Genomic DNA, 23,601 nt, shown 5'->3' with positions numbered 1-23,601 from the left:
CATGCGCAGCAATCAAGTGGTGTCTTAGAGGTACTCTGCTTCAACACCTGGGCTAGGTAAACTAGAGCCTCTCTTACCATCCTGGTAGTAATATTGGGATAATGGTTCATCCTTTCTCGGGACAGTGGGTTTGCGGGTCAAGTCTTTACTGTTTTCTTTGTAGTTATTTGACAATTTTCTCTGCAGACTCCCTCTATTGCAAGCTGCCACAATCCAGGCACAGCAAAATGCCTTGCCAGTAGGGTTGCCCTTGCCGCGGACGGGGCCAACAGGCCGAGGAAAGTCACCTTGTACCAGGAAATCGCTCATCCTCCGCTACCTCTTCCAGTCAGGAAACAAAGGAAGCCAAGGCGATTTCCCTTGCTAACTCGCCAGGCCACCTAGTAGCTCATGCCTCTATGGAATTGATCATTGAGCAGCTGCGGCACATTCAAATTGACATTGACATTCTCCGGGACCACAGGTACAAAGACCACAATGAAATTTTTGCCTATCTCACTGACATTCAATACAGCCAGAATACCATCCTGGAGCAGCTGGACAACCTACGAGGTAGCCAACATCGCACAAACGACCATCTCTGCAGCTTAGAGGCACGTGTGGAGCATATTGACTTCCACATTCATGACCGTGTGGGTTACTTTGCAGCTCCCCCTGTAATTCCCCCCCATCCCCCTCCTTGATTCGTTGCCATTAGTTCTGATTTCTTTTTGTGTCTCACATAGTATGCTAAGGCCCCAGAGCCATCCGGAAATAATATATGTAAATTGTCTATCTTGGTATTCTCCAACCCCCAATCTCAAAAAGTCTAGTCAGAATGAGGGAGCGGGGGCTGTTGAGAGCACTTTTGTAGGCTATCCTATTTTCAATATCTAATGAAAGACATTTTGAATGACAAAAAAAACAAAAAAAGACTTGACACATTGCAACAAAAAATATAAAAATCAACCATCAAATTGACACATAGTGTAGGTGAACTCGACTGATTGTATTGAAAACTTAAAGATCAACAATGAAATTGACACATTGAGGGGGCAAACTTGATCCATTATAACAAAAACCTTAAAATCAACTATCAAATTGACACATAATGGGATCAAGTTGTTGGTAGAGGATCGACACGGACCCTGCAAAAAAAATTTAAATAAACCAAAATAATATAAATGTGTGTGTGAAAAATACAAAAAAACAAAAATTAAGACATTGAAAAAAATAAAAACTAAAAATAAATAAAAACATGACCCAAAAAAAACATTAAAATTAAAACATTAAAAAAATAAAAACAAAATAACACAAAAGGTTTAAAAAATTAATAAGTAGTAAAAAATATATATATATTAAAAAAACATGACAAAAAAAATAATTATAAAAGATATATATATATATACAAAAATCAAAAATCAAAAATTGTAATTTAAACAAAAATAACTTATAAAAACATTCCAAAAAAACATAATTTAAGGAAAAAAATTAACACAAAAATAAAAAACAAATAAATAATACATTGGATAATTTAAAAAAAACAAACAAACAAAATAAAATACATTAAAATAAATAAATAATATATTAAAATTAAATTAAAAACATATAATAATAACAAAAATTAAACAATTAAAAAACACATTTAAAAAAACATATAAAAAATTAAAATAATAAATAATCATGGCACCAAGAGCCTTGGCAACGCTAATTTCAGGAATTGGCCTTGCCAAGCGCTGGGCCTATGGGGTCGTGGACCTGAGCAGGGCAAGACCATTAGCCAATCACTACCCAAGGCACGTGGGGTGGCGGGCAAGTTGGATGGAGTTGCACGCAGTTCCCCCTTGTGCAAGCCTACGACACCATGGTCTCTCGGCAAGGCAAGGCTATTGGCCAAGCACTGCCGAGGGCCCATGGGCCGCGGTTTTTTTTTGTTATGTTTTATTTTTTTAATGTTATTTTTGAATTCTTTTTTATGTGTTTTTTTTAATGGTTTTTTTTACAATTTAATTTTTTAATGCTTTTATTTTATTTTATTTTTTAAGTGGTTTTAATTTTTTTTTATTAATTTTTATGTTTTTCTGTCGTAAGCTTGATAGGACTACATATTCAACATGTTCAATGTATCACCCCGATCGGAGCAGGGAATCGAACCAGTGACTTCACATCAAGGAGTGCCTTAATAGAGCTCCCCATCACCGTCTATCCAAGACTCCGTGGACATAATTGTATTTTTATGTTTTTAATTTTATTTCAAAGATTTTGTTTTTTTTTTAATTGTATGTTTTATTTTTTTAACATTTTCTTTTTGTTATTTTTACTTAAAATTTTGTCTCAATCATTTTTTTTTGAAAAAAAAAAAATCAAATCTGATCATCTTTTGATATAAAATTCATAAAATTGACTATTTTTCCATTTTTTTATTCAATTTTTCATAAAAATCTTTTATTTAACATGTCATTTTTAGCAAAAAGGACCTGAAATACGTATTTTTTTAATTATATCTATATTCAAAATGTGTATTTTTTGTCCAATGTTTAAAGTTATTATTTTTAGTGACAATACTTTTATGTGCATTGAAGTATTAATTAACGATATATAAATATATAAAAAAATAAAATAAATAAATAAATAAAAATAAAAAATTCCTAACCTCAAAATATTAATGCTATTATTTTTTTAAACTTTTCAAAAAAAAATCATTATAAAAAAGGGTTGCAAAAAAAAAAAAAACACATGTTTCGAAAACCCTTGAAAACAACATCTCATGATGAAAAACAAGAAGAAGAATAAGACAACTTGAAAAATGGTTGAATGTGCATACTTATGACATAAGAAAATTTACAGTGTCAAAATATGCCTTAAAAAAATGTTGATGTTTTTCAAAATCCACATGAAAATCACCAATATTTAAAAAAAATATATCCACTTAATACATTAGAAAATTTAAAGTGTCAAAAATAAGCCCTCTAAAAAAAGGGGTTGATGTTGCATCAACATTTTTCAAAATCAGTGTGAAAATCAATAACATTTTAAAAAAAAATGTTCATACTTGACACATAAGAAAATTTAAGTGTCAAAAATATGCCCCAAAAATAAAGGTGTATTTTGAATGAGTATTTTACAAAATCGGATGATTTTTTGCTACCTCAAAAAAATGGGTACTCAGTACAGTTCCTATTTGATAGTTTACTTTGTTCACATGAGAGATTGACAAAATCAATATTTGCATGTAATCGACCTTCGTTAGCAGCTTGAGTTGCTCTTAGGCAAATTCCTCGCAGAGAGGAATGATGCAAGAGATGAGATTTTATTGATGATGGATGAGCTCAAACTACAGTTTAGAGAAATGGACAAATGCCCAGTGATGATAGAGACATTCATATTGTGTGACAAAGGTTCGAATCCTCCTAACATTTCTATGGATCCAATGCCTATTGAGTCTCCACCTCCTCTTAATTCTCTAAATGATAGGGGTTATTTTATATATTTGGTTTCTTAGTTGGTATCTACCTATGAAGGTTGTTACTTTTCTTTTTGTTGATAATTTCTTATATCTAAATGTTAGTCACTAGTTAGTTTCTACTATATACATTCAGGCTAATAAAGCTTGGTTTTGTTTTAGTTTTGATATTGTATGCTTCATTTTTTAGATTGTATGCTACTCATTGTTATTTTGGACAAGATCCCTCATGTTTTGCCAATGGTCTTATTTCCCTAGTGGTAAGCCATAGGCATACAAGAGTCTAGACAATATGTAACTCTCTTTAGCTAATAGAAGTTTTCAATTCACAATAAAAAAGAAAAGAAAATAACACATTTACTTTATGTTATTCAAACCTATATTGATATTATTGTTTAGATAAACCAAATTTAATCAATTTTTTATTCACATAGTATAAAATTGCTCATATGGTTGGATTACATGTATAATTAACTAGTAAATGCTTTACTTATCACTCTTTGGTAGGGTTAGATCATCTTTGAGAATTTCATGTATCGTTATTGCACCAACATATATCCATCTTAACTCTAAATCTATCATCTCTCAAGAGGGATCAAATCCTATATCGTTAATTAAGATGGATTTACATTGATGTGTTTCCTTGGAAGAGGTCATGGATTCAAATCCAAAGAAAAGTAGAGTGCATGCACCTCCATATACTTTAGCAAGTAAATAATTGAACAAAGTTGCCTTCCTTATCCCACAAACAAGTGGGCCTCATACATCAATTTGGTCCTTGGCCTGGCCATTACTTTAAAATTAGATTATTGTTATTATATATATGGCCAATTGGATGTAGCTTTAGCAATTACGAGAAATGTTGATATCCTCCCCACACATGTTCAATTCCCACATGTGACATGTTGAGCTCTTAATGAGTATATCCTTGTAATGGATTCAAACCTTGTTGTCTAAGGGTCCCTCTTAAAGATATTTATTCAAGGGATATATATGTATATGTATATGTACATCTACATCTACATATACATGTATACACATATTTATCCCTTGAAGAAATATTTTTAAGAGGGACCCTTCGACAATAAGGTTCGAAGCCATTACAAGGATATACTCATTAAGAAAGCTCCATCTTCAGCACAAAAGGAATTACACATCTCCATTAAAGTGAGCAACAAACTATTAAAATATTTTAACTAAAAGAATTTGTTTGGTTTCAATTATTTTATATAGAGAGAGTGTGTGTTGATATTGAAATATTTTCTTTGTGGTTGGGATTGAAATATATTTTTTGTCATTATTTTTTCTTAAATGCTACAGGTCAACAATGTGTTAAGTATAGAAGGAATTGTGCATCTCCTTCATACCGAGATGTAAAAGTGAGTGTTGATATTGAAACATTTTATTTATGATGGGCATTGAAATATATTTTTTGTTATTAATATTCGTTTATAATGTCAAGTTCCAAATGTGCGTTAACTATGGAAGGAATTGCACATCTCCTTCACACTGGGATATAGAAAGCACATTATAAGGGATTTTTTTTTTAACTTTCAATTACTTTATATATAGATATACAAATAAAGTTGATATAAAATTATTTTATTTAAGATGGACATTGAAAAATTTTATGAACGGTTGACATTAATTTTTTTTTTATTATTATTATTATTATTATTTTGAAATGCCATGTGCTAACTCATTTTTGAGCATGAAGGGAATTACTCCTATCCCTCATGTTGAGTTATAAAAAAACACCTTTTTACAACAACAACAAAAAATGTACATTTAGAAAATGTGAATAGAATTGTGTGTTCAATAAGCTCAACATTTTTCCTTAAATAAACTAATATATTCATGATGTCATTCATAATGTCATCCACTAGTTATAAGCATATAAAAATTCCATGTGTAAACAATAATGCAGATGTTATTATAAAGTTGTATGTTGGTTTCATTTGTCTTGACTATTAGTTATGATCAATATCTTTTACAGCATGTGTGTGAAATATTGGTCTTTAAATGCTAGAGTAATGTTTATTTTATGTCATAATTTTTGGTTGCTAATTTTGCCCACTTTTACCCACCTTTTTATCAATTTCTTTTACTCATTTCATGCCCTTATTGGTTGATTTTCATTCTAAACAGTGAAGGTACACCTATTGTCATGTATTTGTGAATTGTTAATCATTGAAGTGTAGTCATAAGGGATTACTGCCTAAAGAAACTTTCTAACTTAATTTTTCATGAAAATTTGGAGGAATGATGATCAAAGACATGATTCAACGTATGATGACTATTGAGCTGGTAGCGCTATCTTTCGATATCTGCTGCAATGGTGGATCAACCTATTAACCAGCACAAGTGCTATCTTTGAATTATGTTGTATCTCAATAAATCGCTATGTATTTGCAGGCAAACAACTATCGTAATATTAGGCATTGTCAGTTGATTTATGAAATGTATAAGTAGTGATTACAGGGTTGGGAAAACCACTGCTAGGAGATATACGATATTTTTGAGCTGTAATAGAAAAACTCTGTAATGACATTTTGATTAATACAATTGTTGATCCTTTGAGTATTTTATAGATCTCGATCTTGCCACAGCCCTGATCAAGGAGTTGGGCCCACTCTCTTGACCAGGCATTGTTGGATTAGATGTGTGTGTAGGTTTATTTTCTATTAGGTTATCTCTTTGTTGCGTAATGATTTCAATGAGTTGTTGAGAGTCTTAACCTATTGTTTCTCTTATTTGGCGTTATTGTTATAACTTGTTATTACACATTGTTATGTTATGATTGAATATTCAATGTTGGGTAGGTAATTTGTGGCCTGCATATACCTTGCATGATAGCCTTGAAATAACCAGTCGAGCCTCGAGTTGACAATTAATGTGCAATTGGGTGAATTGAATGATTCATATCTGAACACCAACATTTTGGAGTTGTTGTTGGGGAGGATATCAAAGGCATGAAAGTACGACCAATATTGACCATAGGACCGTTCTCTCATCTTGGGGAGGGAAGTTTTTCACCCTGCTCCAGGTCGTAAGCATTAGATTGTTTGTTTCTTTCATTAGAACCATTCTCTCATCTTGGGAAGGGATGTTTCTTTCATTCTATTCTAGGTCCTGAGCTTAGAATTTTGTGGTTGGTTTGCTTTCCTTCTTTTCTTTCTTTTTAGGGGCTACTCTCTCGTCCTGGGGAGGGAAGTTTTCACCCTGCTCCAGGTCCTAAGCTTTCAATTTATTTGAATGTTTTCCTTTTATTTTCTGATTGCATGAATAGAAATACAAATAAAAGGGGCAGAGGAAGACCCCCAAAAAGAGGAAGGAAATATCTAGGCAGAAATACCTATATCCAAGAAATAATTTCAAGAGCTAAATCAGGAGAATCATCGCGAGTTGTTGTTAGGGTGACATCTCATACGAGATTTGGAGGGCAGTCAGTTTCACAACCAAAACCTCCCTCAATAACAAAATCACAATTCAGGGAAGAAGAAGCAGTGCAGAGGATCAGGAGAACTGAACATTGTGAGTTCAGAAGAAGAAGAAGACTTGAGGGAATTCACTGCACAATTTTATCAAGGGAGTGTTGTTAAAAAGACTCAACCATGGATTATAGAACAACCAGAACCTATTGAGATTCCAAGTGAAAATTGGAAGATATTCATGGCTCCTGCAACTTCTTTGATCGATTTTCCAATTGGTGATATCAGGGGTGATGCACTTGTGAAGCCTATTCCTCTTACAGCATTACCTAGCTTTCATGGTCTTTCTTTTGAAGATCTAGACAACTTCCTGTTTGAATTCAATGTTGTCTGTCGAGGTATGGCTATATTTCTAATGCACAGAAATTGAAGATATTCCCCTCCACTTTGAAGGGAACATCTTTGATATCGTTCATGGGTTTAGGGGGGGAATATATTACTACATGGGATGATATGAAGATGATTTTCCTCGAAAAGTATCAAGAATACTACAAATCTCGAGATGTTAAGGAATAAATCTTTAAGATTATGCAAAAAAAGGATGAGAACATGGAGGACTTTGTGGAACATTTCCAATATAGTTTGCAAAGATCAGGCCATAGTGATCTAGATAAGGACATCTTGAAAATATTTTTTCTCCGGGCACTAAGGGAGGAATCTTTGGAACTTTTGAACGTAGTAGGAAAGGGAGACATATCAAAGGAAGATTTTGACACCATTTGTGAATTGTGCATTAAGTGTTCACGTGGAGCTGTGAGGCAGAGGTAGGAAATTTGAACCCTCAAGACATCCAGCGGTGGAGTTACGAAAGCAGAAATTGGAAACTTGCTAGGCAACTTGAGGATTGCTATCTTGAGCACACTATCCTCACAGGTAGATGTTTTACAGGTGAAACAGAAGTAGATGGAAGTAGATAAGGCCATATCTATTTTATGCCCTCAATGCAGAAATAAGCACTCACTAAAGGAATGTCCATTGAATATTGTTGAGACCTGTGTAATATATGAACAGAGCCATTCCACTAACACTTGTCCATCTCTTCCTGTGTTGAAGGCAGATTTTCAGGGAGAAAATGAAGAAGTAGATAAGTTGTACTTCATGGGATCAAGGAAACCATGGTAACCACGGCCACAAAACATGAATCAAGGTATGCCTCAAGACCCTTCTCAATATTTTAATAATTTGAATTTTGGGCCTCAGTCTATACCTTTTTCACCTTCATGGCCACAGTCCTGTCAATATCCAATGCCCTAGCAACCATGGTTCCCTCAGTCTGGTCCAACTCCTTCATGGTCCCAGAATTGGCGTGGACCTCCTCCTCCTTCAGGACAATTCTCCCAGCCTATGCCACAACAGCAGTTATAGTTTCCCTCTAATGTCTCCACCAGCAATCCTCCTCTTTGTCCACAACTACCTATTCAATCCAACCCAAATCTAAACAATAGGGGGGCTCAACAAGTTGAGACACTCAAACTTCCAACATACAGTATTTCCACCGCAGAATGTAATGAATTAAATCTCTGGTGCGGTCGGGTGGTAAATACTCAGACTTCACCAATAATTGTTGAACACACTAATGATGAAGTCTTGGAACCAGAACCTAGGAATTTTGTTGGAACAACTGGGATGATTCAACACAAATTCCTATGGAACAACAACCCCCTTCTCAAATAATTGTTACTAGAGGATGTCAAACTGGTCCACCTTATCCTAAGAGGCTATCCTTGAGCAAACAGAGTCCTCTTCCTAAATTTGACATTTTAGGGGGATTGCAAAATTTATTCCCCTTACTTCAAGCTATGAAGGATGTACCAATCTATGCCAAAACAATAAAAGAATATTTCTCTAAGAAACCTAGAAGAAAACCAAAGGATCCACTCACTCTTCATGTTATGAAAAAATTATCAGATATAATGTTGGGGAAGTCTATACCTGTTAAGTACAAAGATCCAGGGAACCTGATTCTTACAGTACAGATTAATGGGGTTGATATCCCAAATGTGTTGGTAGACTTGGGGGCAGCAATTAATGTTATAAATTCTGCAACTGTGATTACCTTAGGTCTGTGAAACCTTAAACCAACTCCCACCATCCTAGAATTGGCAGATTGGTCTACTATAAGACTGGTAGGGAAGTTGGAAGATATAACTATTTCAGTAGACTCATGGCAGTACCCTGTTGATATTTTAGTATTACATACCCAATCCCCAGCTGGTGGGCATCCTTTGATTTTAGGAATACCTTGGCTTGCGACCGCAGATGCTTACATTGGGTATCATTCGGGAAATATGGTAATATCTAATGGGGAAGTTACAAAGAATCTTATTCTTTATCCCCCTACAGAACCAAGTTCATCAGATAAACTAGGATTTACCTTAACAGAAAAACCTCTACTTGTGAAAGGGCTTGAACCTGAAAATGAAGAAATTAGACCAATTCTTACTATTGGTGAAGCCCTATATTTTAAGGATGAAACAAAAGATGATGTCATTAGTGATTTTATCAGTAGTCCCAATTTCATTTCTGATTCAACCCGCTAGCTATTAGAATCTGTTATGAGTTGCAATGTTCAGGAAGCTATTGAACCAAAGACTGAAGTTGAAAATGTTCCTATAATTGTACCCCGTAACAATATTCCTATAGAAATTGAACCAGGGAAGACATTGAACATTAATCCTGACCTTTCACCTTCCTAGTCTGAATGGTTACTAAAATTCCTTCGGGAACATAAAGAAGCCTTTGCTTGGGAATATACAGACATGAAAGGGATCCCTGCTGATTTATGTACTCATCACATATACATTAAAGAAGAATGTCGACCTGTTAGGCAACCACAAAGAAGAATGAATCATGCCTCAAAGAACAATGTCAAAGACAAATTACTGAAACTATTGGATGTGGGATTTATTTACCCAATCTCAGGTAGTCAATGGGTATCCCCACTAGTCATTATTCCCAAAAATAATTGAAAGTGGTGAATTTTTGTTGATTATAGGGAATTAAATAAAGCAACTTAGAAGGATCATTTTCCCTTACATTTTATTGACCAGGTCCTTGATACATTAACCAGGAAGAAGTTCTTCTCCTTTTTGGATGGATTTAGTAGGTACAACCATATCCAAATAGCCCCTAAGGATCAAGATAAAACTACCTTCACATGCCCCTGGGGAACCTTTGCATACCGATTCCTCCCATTTGGTCTTTGTAATGCGCCTGCTACCTTCCAATGGGCAATATTGGGGATTTTTTCTAATCTAGTCAATGATAGTGTTGAAATCTACATGGATGACTTCACCCCATATGGGGATTCCTTTGATGAAGGTCTAAAAAACTTAGATAAAGTACTTAAAAGATTTCAGCAAACACATTTTTCTCTTAGTACAATAAAATGCCATATGATGATGAAGGAAGGAATAGTGTTGGGACATCTGCTTTCAGTTGCAGGAATTTGGGTTGATCCTGCCAAGGTAGAGGTAATATTAAATTTTCATACACCTAAGACACCAACATAGGTACGTAGTTTCATCGGTTATGTTGGCTATTATAGACATTTTATAGAAAAAAAATCTAAGATAGCATTTCCACTTTTTCAATTGTTACCTAAGGATGCAAAATTTGTGTGGACAGATGAATGTGAAACAACTTTTGTGAAAATCAAAGAACTAGTTTGCAAAGCTCCAATATTACGTGGTCCTGACTGGAAGCTCTTGTTTCATATCTCTACAAATGCTTCTCACACAACAGTAGGGGCAATCTTGGGACAATAGGAGGACAAGAAACCGTATGCGATTTATTACGTCAGCAAGAATTTGACTCCTGCTGAATTGAACTATACGGTAACTAAAAAAGAGTTTTTGGCTGTTATTTATGCTATTAATAAGTTGTGGCATTACATTACAGGGTATCCTGCTTTCATGCACACTGATCATACAACCATCAAGTATCTGATTTATTCGTGGATTTGATTGACATTTCACCTATGACATGACTAGACATGACTATGGATGGTCATCCCTTAGTTGGGGGGAGGTATTATATTAATGTTAAATGTGTTGTATTTACCAACAATAATGATTCATCATCATTTTTGTTGAACCTCGTGCCAACTCGTACACTCCACATTAACATTTTGATCTCCAACATACCTTGCACAATTATCTATACGCATTGGAACTTGAATTATGTATGATTGAATTGAATTATGGTCCTTTCCAACACATTGCAATAATTTCCATTATTTTCCATAATCCACCATGGCTTTTTCCATAATATTCACCCGAATTTCCCGTTCACTGCATCCCTTTCAACCGCAATCCCTATCAGGCCAGGAGGTAACTCCTCAAATCAAATCATATTATTCATTCAGGTTATTCATTATTCTATACAAGAGGGAGTGACTGTTCATTTCATCTCCTAATGACTCTCCATTTTCTCTATTATTTATTTACACGAATTAAAATTGTTCACCCAATCCCTATGATTAGGTGTCAACATTCCCCCCCCCCCTTAATCTGAAGGGATGTTGGTGAGTCCAAGCATCATTCTGAATCTTTCAAGGTTTTCTCTTCCAAGCGCTTTGGTGAAGATGTCTACAATCTATTCATTAGTGGAACAATGGCGGAGATGGATTGTTTTGGCCTCAACATGATGTCGAATCAGATGATATTTTGTATTGATGTGCTTCGTTCGATCATGGAACTTTGGGTTCTTGGCTAGCTTTATTGCCGAGGTATTGTCAATCATGATTGGAGTCGATTCTACTTGTTTTACCTACAAATCTTCAAGAATTTTTCTGAGCCACACAATTTCTTTTGTTGCCTCAACTGTTACCACATATTCTGCCTCTGTTGTGGAATCTGTTGGAACTAATTTTTTGCGTGATCTCCAGGAGACAGCTCTTGATCCAAGACTCACAGCATAACATGAAGTAGATATTCTAGTTTATTTGTCTCCATCAAAGTCTGAATCAGAGTATCCAATCAAGCTGAAGTCTCCCACCTATGTATACTTGATTCCAAAGTCTTGAGTTCCCTTCAAGTACTTTAGAACTCTTTTTGCAGCAGACCAATGTCCCTCACAAGGCTTTTGTATAAACCTAGAGAGGATTCCAACAGCAAATGAAATGTCTGGTCTGGTAGTAGTTAGGTAATTGAGACATCCTACAAGTTTTATATACTTTGTTGCATCCTAAAATTCTTTTCCTTCAATGGATGTGAGCTTTAAGTTTTGTTCCATTGGAGTAGTTAGAGGATTGCATTCGGTCATGCCAAACCTGTTCAACAGATCTCCAATGTACTTGTTTTGAGAAAGGAATATGGACTTCGGATGTTGAGTTACTTCAATACCAAGATAGTAATGAATGTAGCCCAAATCAGTCATTTCAAAACCTTTCCTCAATTCCTTTTTTTATGGATGCAATGTAGCTCTCATTGTTCCCTATCATCAAAAGATCATCTACATATACCACAAGATATACAACTGTTTTTCCAACCTTCTTGACAAACAAAGTTGCATCATCAAGATCATAATGTTTGAAATTGAGTTTCAGAATATGCTCACTTAGTTTTTCATACCAGGCTCACAGTGCTTGTTTGAGGCCATACAAGGATTTCACAACTTTTCATACTTTATGTTCATGTCCTTTCACACCAAATCCTTCAGGCTAGGACATAAAAACATTCTCTTTTAGATCTCCATTCAAGAAAGTAGTTTTTACATCCATTTGATGGACTTTCCAACCATTCTGAGTTGCTAGGGCAAAGAGTGTCAGGTTGGTAGCCCATTTTGTTGTGGGGGAAAAAGTCTCCTCATAATCGACTCCTTCCTTCTATGCAAAATCTTTTGCAACAAGCCTGGCTTTGTGCTTGTCAAGTGAGCCATCAGCTTTATGCTTGTTCTTGTAGACCCACTTGCAGCCAATAGGTTTGGTTCCTAATGGAGGATCAACCAGCTTCCAAGTGCCATTCTTTATTAAGGCATCATACTCCTTTTGCATTGCTTCTTTCCATTCATCATGAGAAGCAGATTCTTTGAAGGAAGTTGGTTCAAAATCTGTAGACAAATTCAATTCACAAGCATAAGAAACATCCATATCAAGTGGTGAATCAGAATCATCTACATCACCTCCATTTTTCCGGTTTGAATTTCTAGTTCCTATCTTTCCAGCTTCATCAGGATGAACACTTTCAAGTGTCTTTTTCAGCCACTTTGGGGGACCTTTCTCAGATGGTCCAGGCTGCTCCGTTGATTGAGTTGGGACTGAATCAATATTGAGTCTCCCAATTTTGTCCATCACATAACTCAAAGTATCATCTGTTGTTGGAGTTTCATGCGGGGGAGAGAGTGCTTCAGAAGAAGATTCCACAAATTGATCTAGTATAGGAATACCCCCTTCAAGATTTGGAATCTGATTATCAAATTCTTGAAATGACTTTGCATTTGTGAATCTATCCAAGCGATCAAGTTGTCTCTCAACAACTTTGTAAGTTTTGGATGATTCAAGAAAGATTACATCTCTAGATACAACAAACTTTTTATTGACTTCATCATAGAGACGGTATGCTTTGGAGGTGTTTGAATACCCCAGGAAGATACACTTACGACTTCTTGCACCAAGTTTGTTTCTATGTACCTTTGGTATCAAGGCATAACATGTGGAACCAAAGACCCTGAGATGCTTTACCGAAGGAATGTGCCCATACCACATTTCATAAGGAGTCTTGTTTCTAATAGCATTAGATGGACATCTATTCTTTACATATACAACACATAGAACTGCATCAGCCCAAACCATCAATTTCACATTTTTGAAAAACATCATGGAGCGTACCATATTTAAGGTTGTCCTATTCATTCTTTCAGCTACTCGGTTCTGTTGGGGATTATAAGGCACAGTTGTTTGATGTTTGATCCCATCTTGGCAAAGATAGTTTTCAAATTCATTTGAAGTGTATTCTTTTCCATTATCAGTGCGAATAGAGCCAATATGAGATTGTGCATCATTTTCAATCCATGTATGAAAGTTCTTGAATGTCTGAAAAGCATCAGATTTGTTCTTCAATAAATAAGCCCAACACATTCTGGTGTAGTCATCAATAAATGTCATCATATATTTATTTCCATTTGCAGAAGGAACAGGCATTAGACCACATAAATCTGAATGAATGAGTTCTTTTCTATGTTCTCTTGAATGTGAATCATGAAAAGACTGTTTGTTATGCTTTCCTAGAATGCAAGCATCACATTGCTTAAGTTTCCTAGGAATTGTAGGCAAACCAGTAACACCATTTTTCTTCAACAAGCGGAGGCTATCATAGTTCAAGTGTCCAAATCTAGCATGCCATAATAAACTTGATGGAAATGTACATTCTTCATAATGAGAATTGTATGAGAGATTTTGTGCACGAGCAGAGGTACCCTACAGCTTGAGAAGCCTTTCTTCTTCTATAATCGTCATGACAAGTGAGTGGTCGAATGCTTTTCTTACCTCAAGCTTGCCATCAAACATATGAATGGAGTGTCCTTGTTGGTGGATGTGGACCAGGGACAGCAAGTTTCTCCTCAGTTGTGGGAGATATAGAACATTATGCAGAAGAAAGTTTGGAAGACCAGGCAATTTAAGCCTGATTGTTCCAAGCCCTGATGGATTGAGTTTTTATTTGTCTGCAAAGTATACTGCTCCATCAACATTGTCAGTAAAGTCTTCAAAAAAATATCTTCTAAAAGTCACATGGAAAGTTGCTCCTGAATCAAGAAACCAATCATTTTTCCAAGATTGAATTAAGTGAAGCATTAAATAAGCTTTCATTTACTCCAATATTATAGTGTGCCCCAACATAGTGAGCGGATTCAGGTGATTTACCTTTCTCTTTGTCATTAGTTTTACCTTTAGGTTGGTTTCTTTCCTACTCAATTCTGTCCCAAGGCAACTTGCATGTGGATGCATCATGTGATCCATCTCTTTTGCAGCGTATGCAATGCAAATCTGACTTTTCTCCTTGAGAGTGTCTGCCCCCCCTGCCTCTGAAATTTCTTCCTCTTCCTCTTCGACCACCTCTTCCTCTGGAAGAATCTTGAGCAAGATTCTTTTCTCTGTGAGCAAGGCACACAGGCTCTTCAGAAAACTCAGGAGTTGTCTTCTTGCCAAAATCTTTCTCTCTTTCAGCAATTTTTTTCACAAGGGAGTCAAAGGTAATATCTTTGAGGTTTCCATTTGCTTGCAATGACTAAAGATAATTTGAGTAAGTGGGATAAAGTGCCTTGAGAAAAGCTATCAGAGGAATATCCAGTTCAACATTAGTGACTTTGATATCATGCATTATAGATTTTACTTCTGATGCAAGAGCAAGAGGATCATTATTTTGTAATTCAAGGGTGAAGAGTTTAATCATGAGTTGAACAACTTCAAGTGCAAAGTGTGAGTCATAGAGTTCCTTCAGTTTTTGTAAGGCTTAGAAAGCATTTGAAAATGGCAAAATATGGCTACTCACCTCTTCATTTACTGATGCTACAATCAATGCATAAGCCTTGATGTTCTAATTTTCCCAAATGGTGAATTCCTTGTCTGAAGTACGTTGTTCTGGCTCTTTGTTTCCATTTCCAACACACACTCCTTTCCACAACTCATTAAAAATGAGAGTGTGTTTGATTTTCCACAACCATTCTGGATAGTTCTCCTTCCCGGTGAAAATCACTCCCACAATAGATATCAATGAATGCATTTTAAAAAGTGTACCATGCTGCCAATATATAAAAAATGCACTTATCGCGGTTAAAAATTGCTCTCTGATATATTAAAAACAAAGGTATTATTTTTGGGAGAGGTGGTATATGGGCGACAACGTGGGAGCCAAACGCAGGAGCGTTAATATATGAAAACAACAGAATATAGGAAAACAACGTTATATATGATACAACGTTATATATGAGACAACGTCATATATGAAAACAACAGAATATATGAGACAATGTTATGTATGAGACAGCGTTATACGTGACTGTGTATTCTCGGATGGGAGGTATGGTTTTATTGCATACTGGAGAGGAGTTTATACCATAAACTGGAGCTGGTTGATATATCACAACAGAGTTATATATCACAGTTACGATACCACACCATAATATCGGGAATGGCAACCGGTCGGGGAGAGCGCAGATAAAAAGGCTGAGCGTTTTTGTATGATGTCGTCAAACCTATGAATGAAGTGGTATGTAAGACTACCAAAAAAACGCAGCTATATAAACGGAGTTGGTAATATTTTAACGCAGCGGTGGAGTTCCAAGGGAGTGACCGGACCGAGGGAGTGCATATGCCAAGGGCCGAGGTATGGTATGCGGATGACTATGTATGGAGGAGGGCTATGGAGGAGGGTCGTGGAGGATATAATCTGCGCATTGAGCAGCGTTCAACATGAAGCTTGCAATTATCAAGAGGCAAGGAAATGGATGAAATGAGCAGCGTTCAAAACTGGGGCAGGTATCGAGCAGCGACAGGAGCAATGTATGGGCTAAGGAGTATGGGAGTAGCGACAGGGGTAGCGTATGGGCCGATTGCTTATAATGACTCTGCCAACAACATTCAACGCATAGTAGTGATTTGTTAGTCTGCAAAAAAAATGTAGAATGGAGGCAGAATAGGAAGAATAGGCAAAATGGGAGTTACAAAATAAAGAGGGAAACCAAAAATGGCGCTAGATCTGATACCATGTCAGGCCAGGAGGTAACTCCTCAAATCAAATCATATTATTGATTCAAGTTATTCATTATTATATACAAGAGGGAGTAACTATTCAGTTCATCTCCCGATGACTCTCCATTTTCTCTATTATTTATTTACACTAATTACAGTTGTTCACCCAATCCCTATGATTAGGTGTCAACAATCCCTATCATCACAACTTTAATAACTAATGCTCTCCTTGACAGTTTTACTGCTACTCCTAGTGTTGCTAATCCGAGTGTTGCTACAGATCAATTTGCAAAATGGGTGGGCAAGCTGTTAAGCGTGAACTTGAAGACACAGTGCAGGACTGACTCCTTCCGGATGTATGGCAGGTTTTTCAGAATGCAGGGTGGCATACCTATTTTGAGAGGTTGCAGAGATTTGATGAAGTCTTTACAGTCAAATTTTCGTTGAACTTGGACAAGAATTATTCCATAGATCGTGGGCCAGACATTCCTATCACAGAGGAAGTTATTTTGACTATTAATGGATTGTTGTAAGGTGGGCAGAAATGGTTCGCCTGAAAATCACCTCTACCAGAATTTCCAAAACTATTCTTGTAGGCAAGGGAGATCGTGGTTCAAAAGGGAAGGGGATATGATCGGAAGCCTTTGCCACATCCATGGGTCAAGGTCGCGTATTTTGTGGTGCGATACATTAATTCTGAAGGGCATCTTGCTACCCTATTAAAATACCATTTTAAACTTCTTGCATGCCTTCGGTTCCGTTGTGTGCATTCTTTGGATATTGTTGAGTGACAAAAAGGGTCTTTTTAACCTCTATTTACCCCACATTAATTATCAATCCATGTATGATTTTTTATCTCAAGAGTGTACTTAGTCTGAAGCGGTCACTTGTTTAAGAGTAAAGTTTGCAGTATAGTGCTTATAAAAGAAAATAAATGCTGGAAACAAAATCTAATTGTAATGGCAAGAAACTCAAATACTTTGTAACTAAGTCATTCAAGAAACTACAACAATCATCAGTCAAGGATGTAGTAACGATAACTCTTTCCCCTGTAAATTAATGTAAATGAAAATCAATTATGGACAAGACCTCCAATCTGAGAACTTAGACAGCAGTAGTCAATGTTTGCTACAGTTGTAGATATTTATATTCACACCAAAGCAAATGCTGGAAATGACAATTCAATTTGCAGAAAAGGAACAACAACTAATCTATTGAAAAGATTGAACAACAAAGCTTAATCTACAGGAATGAATTGAGCAATAATCGTAACCAAAAGCAATATTTAACTAATAAAGGATTTGAACAGCAATCTGAACTAATAAAGGAATTGAACAGCAATCTAAGAAAGGAACAGCAAACCAAAACAGAAATTGAACAGCAAACTTAATTAAGTGCAAACACGCAGCGACTATAGAATCAGTAATCTTATTCTAGCAAGCTGGACATTAACCACAGATATAAAGGAACGGAAATTGCAATTATAATTGAACAACAATCGCAATTGTAAGTGAACCGTAGTTAAATGAACAACAATATCAATCTGTAGATGAATAGCAATATCAATCTGTAGATGAACAGCAATATCAATCTGTAAATGAACAGTAATGTCAATCTATAAATGAATAGCAATATCTGAATTAGACAGTGCGATATTATTTCAGAATGAACAACATAACATTTTCAATTGCAAATAATAATCTTGTTATTTCAATTATGAATTCGATATAACAGAGCAATTCAATGAAATGTTCAAGAGCAGAAGATTACTGAATAAAGAAAATTTAAAGGAATGCAAAGGAAATCAAACCACACATGACAGTAAAAATAATGATACAAGAAGCAAGTGATCCACTAGGGCCGAGCCCTTAGCCACCAGGAAAGCACTGTTGCGGTTACTCTAGGATCAGATAATGGAACAACAACTGAGATATATATTAATCATAAAGGCAGAGTTATAGCTATCGCTCTTTAAAGAGATTCGATGATCAAAGTTCAAATTACAACAGTAAATTCTAAAAATCAACAATAATATCCCCCTTAGCCACCAACGCTGTCCCTTTTTATAATAGCCAGGCGGAAGTATCAAGAGTACCAATAAGCTTTGAAACAACAATCCCTCGGGATCAAAGGATCCTAAGGGATTCGCTACATCTTTTATCTTCAGTTATTGTTTTGTCTTTTTGCGTTGATACCGCGTTTCCTCTTCCTTTTCCTGGGTCATGCACTCTGATCTTGATCTCCTCGTATGGATACGGTTTCCTGTCAAAGGGATAGCAGTTGGTTCTGCTTTGTCTTTTCCTCCTGAATAGTGATTTTCCATTTTCTTCACTTTCTGCATAGAAAAGGACAATAATTAGTCATTTCGCATCAATCACAAATTTCCTTAATTCTATCATAATCCTTTAACATATTACCATCTTAGAATGTAAAGAAGTTATGATTTAAAGGAAAAGATAAAGAAATAGATGGTAAATACATACCTCTTCCAATTCAACACACCCCCATGCTTACCCATTTTCATGCCCTCATGAAAACATTGTAATTGACATGCAAGGCAGTTAGGGAATAGGTTGGAGAAGGATTTTCATGTAGTGGTCTAAAGCCACGATTTCTAGCTAAAACTTCAAAAATATGCCATGTCTCGCCTTCAAGCAATTCATATAGGGCCTTATACCCTGGTGCAGGATACCAGATGATTGGACTTCGAAACCTACAACCTAACCAATACGGGCCTTCTCTCAAGATGAGGTTACCATAGGTAGCCAGGCAATCAACAGCTAGCTTAAAATTTTCATAATTGAATGGCTCTCTATCTTGGAAATTCCAATTGGAAGTCTTGTATCGAAGTTTGGCTGTTGTTATGGCAAGGTCTTTGATGGCTAGGAAGTATTCTACCCCTTGCTGGACAACTGTTGTGTGAATAGGTCCCAATGTCTGGATCACACCCTTCTTTCTCATTAAGCTTCTATGCTTATTCCATAGTTGCAATGGGTTTCTAGGTTCACCCCTTACCCACAGATCTAACCCATTCTCCTGTCTCTGGAAGGTATTGTGGGGTTTAAGCCACTTTATCTGGTTAATAGAAAAAGATATGAATGCCTGAAGCTGGATATCACCTACAAAAGGGCTAGGGTTCTCTTCCGTTTCACCATCCAACACAAGATTATGCAAATAAAACTCACATAGCAATCGCTCGACTTTCACCCCATAATGCTTACAGCGGTTTATGAAATCATCAAAAGATTTTAGCTCTATGGGAACCCCTACCTTGACAGCCTTAATTTTCAATTGTAAATACCTTTACATAAAAAACAAAGCATAGTTTTTGGCAGGTGTCATACATGCTAGAACATCAGTATACAGAGAACATAAGGTATCCATTTGACTCATAACTATGTTTAGTCTATTAGTTACCTTTTTAAATTTTTTCCTCTGCCCTTCGCCATCTATTGAAGGCCTCGCTCTCCGATGCATTCATTTTCTTTACCTGCTGTTGTAATTTCTGATATTTATCCTAAGGAACAGTTTCCTCTGTGAGCTTTTCTATCGTTTGTTGGGCCTATGCCAGATCCTTTTGAAGTCTCACTATCCTCGGATCATTGTCCATCAAAACATTTTTGGGCTGGAGATCTACCTAGATCTCCTTATTGCAACATCTGGTTCCTATGGTCTGTGTTTCCTTCTCATGAACTGTCCGATCGGTCGTGATACTAGAGGAAAATGCCTCTATCTGGACGTCCTTATTGTAGACAAGTGCATCTTCTGTTTAGGTCTCTGCATTTATAACAGCCGCATGTTGTTCCTTGTGGTCCTGAATAATAATGGATTTGACTTGAGTCCTTTTGGTCTTCATTTTATGGGGTTTCGCCTGGGTGGTTGCATGCTTTGCTCCAAGGGTTCTTTTTGAGATTTTCCCCATTTTTAGGACCCTTATTTTTTGTCTGAATTGTTTAATTACATTTAGCAATTTCTGTTGTTCCTTTCACAGCCTTTTGATTTCATTCATTTTCTTCGAAGGAACAGTTGTTTCTTTTCTTTGGCTTGGGCTCTATTCTCCAAGGATTGTACCCTCGCCCTGGCTTATCTCCATGTTTTCTGCTTGGAACACTTCTTCAGTGTTCTCGTCCTCCTGATTAGGTTTCTCAGGGGAGGAAACCCTGGGTTGATCTACTATTTCCCGGGTGATTTCTGCTTCTACTTCTTCTTCGTCATTCATTTCTTCGGATACACTTATTGTGAGCAGAGTGTTCCTGAGATTGTCCTTCTTCTTCCTCCTCATCACTCATCTCCCCAGATGCACTCTTACTATGAGCAGAGTGTTCCTGCAATTTTCCTTCTTCTTCTTCCTCATCACACATCTCCTCAGATGCACTCTTACTATGAGCAGAGTGTTCCTGTGATTGTCCTGCCTCGATATTGGGATTGAGTGGGCTGTGGGGTTGGACATACTCACCCATATTGGCCAAAATTTGGGCCAATTCGTCTTCTTGCAGAGAGTTTTGTAATGGGCTTTCACTGGGTGGTTCTGCTTCCTCCCCTTCTTCCTGGCCAGAGTTCTCAGTTTCATCTTCCGATTCTTCTTCTTCATTTTCCCCTCCTTCGAGTTGTGAAGATTGCTCGTCCTCTAAGTCATGTATCTCTAATGGCTAGCTACTGTTTTCTTGGGGGTTTCCCAACATCCCTCTACTTCTCCCCAATCTAACGGATTGTCTTCGTTTCTGCAGTATAATTGATGTGCTAGCAGTGCTTTTTCGTTTTGTGGCTGGCAAGGCCAATCCCCCATTTATTTAGGAAACCAATTCTTCCCAACTACTCTACTGTTGGGCAAGACTATAATTGACTATTATCCGAATTAAACCGTGATGACTTACTACTAATTCTACATGACGAGATTTTCTTATACTTCAGGCAGCATCATGCAATAAAAAATTTAAGTATGCAGGCAAATTCATAGCACATTTTTGTTTTAACACAGCTAACAGTTTGAGATGGCGTGGTCTTACCACGTATTTTATGCCATCGCAAGTGTAGCTTTGCACAATTCTGGCTAATTCTGCCCAAGGTTCTCCCAAGGTTGCCTGCAGGACTCCTTTTCCTTTGACAGTAAGGTTCTGTCCTTCGTCTCGGAAGATGGTTATAGTTTCTTGAAGTCTCATTTTTTTTAGGGTCCATACTAGTCCGATAACTGGTAGTCCCTATACTTCAGCAATTATCGCATCTGTTACTGCTATTTGCCTCCCCCTCACCATGGAATGATTTTCCTTTAAATTTTGTAGAAATTCAATGGCCACCGTCTCGTTAGACTGTTGTAGTTGGTTAAGGTAGGCAATCCATCCTGCTCTTACTAATATTTCGTATGTAGCATCGGAGACCATTAACACCTGCGGTTCATTGCGTATTGATCTGCCTCCCATTTTGTCCAAGCTTAGCACACTATTAATTTTTCCAGAGCAAAGACATAGAGATGACGATGGAACAACAAGTTGTTCAAGCTTTAGCTCACTGTTAATTTTTTCAGAGCAAAAACACAGAAATGGCGATGGAATAGCAAGCTGTGCATGTTGGGAAATACAATACTGTTAAACTTGCTATTCCCGAGTTTTTATGGAGTCATAATACCTCCAATTAAGGAGTTCACACATATGCCAATGTATTATGGAGATCACCCGTGCCCACCTGAAATGTGATAGGTCGTCCTCGGCCGACAAATAAAGGAGCAGCATGCTAGACTGCAGTTGTACAGGAAAATAAAGGAACGGCATATAGATCCATGACATGTTTACAAAAATCAGCGGATCACTGAAATCGAGGCTTATGATGGAAATCGTGAATAAATATGGAAATGTCGTGATATGATGCGAAAAATGGAGGATAGGATAGCTTGACATAAGTAAAATTTCTTATGCGGTCATTATCCACTTTAACCATTATGATTGATTTATAAATGATTTTCATGTATAAAAGGTTCGAAAGGGTTATATAACATAATCTCATTTGAAATCAATATAACGATATAAGAAGAAGGGTTTATAATGACTATTGGTGTATGAAAAATATGACTTCAATACCATCAGCAGAGCTTTGTTGCCCACAGGTGTCCATAACCTTGACAGAGTTTCTTGTTTCAACCTTGGAACCATAATCCTTTGTGTATGCCTAGGAAAGTGTTGTGTGATGTCAGAATGGAGGCCATCGTGCTAGCTTGGTAACGAGATGAATCACAATGCCATTCACTAGGAAGGAGTGAAAGGTGGGTAGGCCGACTTGTGATGAGACCTCCTGTTCCAAGGAATTTTTTATTTTTTTGCTAATATGCCTCTTGGATCATCTCCCTGCTGTGGTGGCCATAGTGGGGATGCCACTTCACTTGCTTCCTTGTGATCATGGTAGGTTGGCTCTTGATGAGACCCCTTATCCTTCATCTGACAAATCATATTAGTAATCATATAGATATATATTTTTTCTTTTTTCTTTTATTTTATATAGCACTTTTCTATTTATATATAGAGGGTGTCTCAACACTCCTTAAGAGTAGGGATGGTGGAAGAAGTCTAAACATCTCAATAGAGGAAATTATGCCCTTATTCTTATTCAATAGTAATGATCAAAGAGAATTATTAAGTTTTAGAAAGAACCAACATGATAAAAATAATCAATCAAATTGGTTTTAGTGAAAATAAAGATAGCCAAGTGATCTAAATAGTTGTGTCCTTTCCTCTTTTCTCTTATCGATTCAAAGCAATTTCTCTAGAGATAACGATTTTTCTTTGGTTTGCTGATTTCAGTATCCTCTAGTTTTTGTATTCTTGCATAAATGTATAGTTGTGCCTTAAATGAACCATCATTCACAAAAATCCTCTAAGTGATGAAACACAAACACACAAAAAACAAAAAAAATGCACTCAAAAAGTGATGTTCCTTAGATGGAACAGTTGTTTTTCTTTAAGAGGGACAGCAAAAGAACATCTGCACGCAAA

This window comes from Pinus tabuliformis, chromosome 9 (assembly GCF_031772625.1).
Source record: "Pinus tabuliformis cultivar Carrire ecotype Pingquan chromosome 9, CPIR1, whole genome shotgun sequence".
Classification (NCBI taxonomy): Eukaryota; Viridiplantae; Streptophyta; class Pinopsida; order Pinales; family Pinaceae; genus Pinus; species Pinus tabuliformis.
This window is presented reverse-complemented; position numbering follows the sequence as displayed.